We start from the raw sequence: 4,440 nt of genomic DNA on the forward strand, positions 1-4,440 counted from the left end.
TGTTTGTTTGTTATGAGATGGAGATGGGGGAGGCCGCTTTAGGGTCAATACATGATGCGCAAAACTTGGACTATCTTAATTGGAATCAGCAAATCTATGGTGTCAAGGTAATACCAATATGATTCACACATATGGATCGCCAGTTAAGGGCAGGACAAGGAATTTAATTGTTACCAACATTGGGGAGGTCCTCATTGTTGAATCAAAATCATATATGCATAATCTATATATGACCCCAAGGCAAATCGTTGGCAATTGCGATATATACAATTGAACAAGATCTCACTTCAAAGTTTAGTTGCACAAGGCTATGTTTGTATGATGATAAGCATGGTGTGGACACCATCCCTGTTGTTCGGTTTGATCCACCGGTAGTGGACGACAACATTATCATCGAGGTTCCTCAGATTCATCATCAGGGACCCTTGAGATTGAGCTTTGTGATGGATATTCAGTATCTACAACTCAATACTCCCCTTCCTTTGCAGTCGCCAGACAGACTGTCGGGACCTCCACGAGCAGGACATCAACTGATATGGAGCATAGATGTTGTTGAAGACTGCAGCTGCGGCACTTTTGAAACCATGTGTTATTGTTATCTTTTAGTGGGTTGTGCCACTTTTCATGTTTTTATCTTGCTCTGATCTATGGAGCCATGATGTACTTTGTTCGTTAATGTTAATATATCTTCATGCTCAAAAAAAAACTTGTATTTGTTGCCGTCTATAACAGGTTGATGTTGATGAAAGCACGTGGCAGAAATGATCCCATCGTATATTATTCTTGACAACTTGATGTTTTTAGAACTGACATTGACAAGAGCATAAAAAATTGGCACTCAACAAAATATCATTATTGTAAAAATAGCAAAGTTGATGATTCGGTGTTACTTTGTAACGATGTGGAAAGTCTCATAGATGCTCACATATATATTTATTGCAAAGATTGAATTTTTACTTGAGTGACTATGTCCATAATTATGTTGTGGGTGTAGATTTTATCTTTTTATCACCTGATCTCAATTCTCTCCCGTCCCTCCCATCCCAAAAAATCGAAGTAACCAAAGGATTGGAAAAATAGGGGAAATATGGGGATTGGGTGAAATGGAGGGATTCATCAAATCCCCTCTCATCCTCAAACCCCGGATGGAAATATCGTAGAGGTAAACAAAGCCTCAGGGCTAGCGCTAGTCACGTTGGTAATGAAATAAGGGTGATAACTTGTGTGGCTCTAGGAAATTGGTTCAAACGCTACAAGGTGTGTTTTCGACTAGTTTCAACCAAAAAATGCCCCTCTTAGCAATTGGTTCAATTGATATAAGTTTGTTTTTAAGATCACTCATGCATTTTATACCCTATGTGATATTTAATATTTTTTTAAACTAGGGATACTACCAATTCCATTATTTTTCATAACGTAAATACTCCCTCCGTCTATGAAAGAATGTCTCAACTTTAGATAACTTTGGATGTATGTAGATACTAAAGTTGGTCTAGATTCAAATTTTAACAAAGTTAAGACATATTTTTATTCAGTTCAACTACAATGAAGAAATGGAAAGGAAATCCAGTTCAACTTCTCCATGGTAGGAAAACCCACTGCTTGCTCCTCGGCGTCGAAAATCAAACCAGGGGGGCAAAAAATCCACCCTAACCTACAACACAGAAGAAAAAGTCTACCAAGAGCCACCATAAAAGGTCTAGCCAAAAGGACAACCGCAACACAAGGAGCCACCCAACCGAAAACAGACTCAAAGCATCAGGAGCTTCCCTCAAAAAAAAAACCATCAGGAGCAGCCATTGGTGATCATCAACATCCCCGCCATTGCAGAGGAGGCCGCACGACCGAGGTGGAGAGCCGATGCTTGCCGCACGATCTGATGGGCACTATTCTTGATCCTTCCTCCATCTTCACTCCCGTAGTGTCCTACCCAGAAATGCAAAAATGAACAAACCGTGGAAACTCTGACCGTAGGAGAACGGATAGAATGGGTTTACCAGCGAACTGTGAAGTGCAATGTGTATAATGGGTTTACCGATTCCTCGCAAAAAAAAAAAAAGAATGGGTTTACCGATACAGTGGTACAACCGGGTGACCCTAATTGGCGGTCAACCGCTTAATATGATGTGAGCGATCGTTTCCGCGCTTCCTTAAATAGAAATACAATGTTACCCTCCGTTTCCGTTTTCGGAAAGAGAGCCCCGCGAAGTAAAAATTTAATCGCTCCAGCCGGCGATCGAACCCGCAACCCCTCTAGTCCGCGACCACAACACGAAGCAGCACCTAACCAGCTGACCAACCGGTCGCTTCGTGTCAAGATACGAGTCGAACCAGTTTTATACATATAAACAGCATGGCAGAAGTAACTCACACTCTCGTTGAAAACTAAAAAGCCCTAGCAAACGAACCAGTCCATAAAATTGTTGTTGTCACATACTGGTAGAATATATTCTGATTCAAAAATACGAATCATTTAATTTTTCAAAATATTTTTTTTAGCTCATAATTTATCAACCCTTCGTCCCCTTATTTATCAATGCTAATGTGAAAATTATCGACCCAAAAATCTCATTTCATCTAGAATCTTTTGGGGACTTTTTACCTCATAATTTATCAAACCATCTACCCGTTATTTATCAACGGTAAATCAAAATAATTATCAACCTTCCGTCTCGTTATTATCAAACCATCTACCCGTTTTTTATCAACGGTAAATCTCATTTCATTTAGAATCTTTTGAGGACTTTTTACCTCATAATTTATCAAACCATCGACCCGTTATTTATCAATGGTAAATCAAAATAATTATCTACCCTAGAAGCTAAATTTATTTCCAATATTTTGACAACTTTATTTAGCTCACAATTTATCAACCCCCAGTACCGTTATTTATCAATGGTAAATATGAAAAGTTAGCAGCCGAAAAAAGCTAATTTAATTTATAATATTTTAGAGAATTTTTTACCTCATAATTTATCAAGCCATATATCCGTTATTTATCAGCGGTAAATCGAAATAGTTACCTACCTCAGAAGCTAAATTTATTTCCAATATTTTGGAAACCTATTTTAGCTCACAATTTATCAACCTTGTTTCCCTTTATTTATCAATGATAAATGTGCAAATTTACCGACCCAAAACGCTAATTTCAATTAGAATATTTTGTAGACTTTGTTTACCTCATAATTTAGCAAACCATCTACACGTTATTTATCAATGGTGAATCAGAATAATTACCAAGCCAAGAAGCTAAATTTATTTCCACTTTTTTGGCAACTCTTTTTACCGCACAAATTTATCAACCCTCTGTCCCGTTATTTACCAATGGTAAATGTGAAAAGTTATCGATCCGAAAAAGCTAAATTTATTTAAAATATTTTGGGGACTTTTTTACCACATAATTTATCAATCCATCTACCCGTTATTTATCAACCGTAAATGAAAATAATTACCTACCCGAAAATCTAAAAAATACTTAATTTGTATTGCAAGTGGTAGTTCATTTGGGTTGCAAGTGGTTTTCCCACCCGTTATTTTTCCCCTCTTAAAAAACACTACCCAAAAAAGGGAATTAAAATTCCAAATAACATGATTTATTATACAAAAGTAACAACAAAAGAGGAAAAATGAAACTAAATTTATAAAAGGGAATTGTAGAAAGGGAATTGTAAAAAACTTGCGCAACTAGGTTTAATTTTTAATAAAATTCCGCAATTAAAAGTAACTGATACAAATGGAAAATAGCACAAAAAGAAATTCGCGAAAAAATCCATGTTTTACCTCTATAACGTGTACAGTCTATAGTCCAAAAAAAACTCTGTCTCTCATTTCATCACAAAATATTAGTAGCTCTTATGGTTAGTGCTTCGTTGATCAGCGCGCGGGGCATGTGGTCCTTGGTTCGAAACTCATGGGGCGCACTTATTTTTTCCCAGACAAAACCAGCGCGCGCGACAGACAGTAGAATACGACAAAAAAAAAAGACAGAGGCAAGACAGAGCAGCGCGCGAATCGGAGCGCTCGAGCGGTCGAACGCCACCAAGGGGATTCGGGTACAACCTTTGTATAGATACAGATTCCTTAGCAATTTCTGAAAGGAACGCGTTTGAAATCCGTGACCGTAATATCTGAAAATTAGCTATTTTCTGGACCTTCTCTCATAAACCCTGAATTTTGGTCGAGAGGAACAGAAACCGAGTCCGGCTAGGATCGATCCTGGCCTGGGTTTTCTGGGAAAGCTATTTTCTGGACGTTCTCTCATAAACCCTGAATTTTGGTCGAGTGGAACAGAAACCGCCGCCGGCACTCTGAGCGAAGATTCCTGTGAGGATCGATCCTGGCCCGGGTTCTACTCTACTAACGGGGGATCATGACCGCTAGCTGCAGCGCGTCCTGAATGCTGAGAGAGGCCCATGACATGCCGAGAATCGAATCGATCGC

Source organism: Lolium rigidum, chromosome 5, assembly GCF_022539505.1.
Source record: "Lolium rigidum isolate FL_2022 chromosome 5, APGP_CSIRO_Lrig_0.1, whole genome shotgun sequence".
Taxonomy (NCBI): Eukaryota; Viridiplantae; Streptophyta; class Magnoliopsida; order Poales; family Poaceae; genus Lolium; species Lolium rigidum.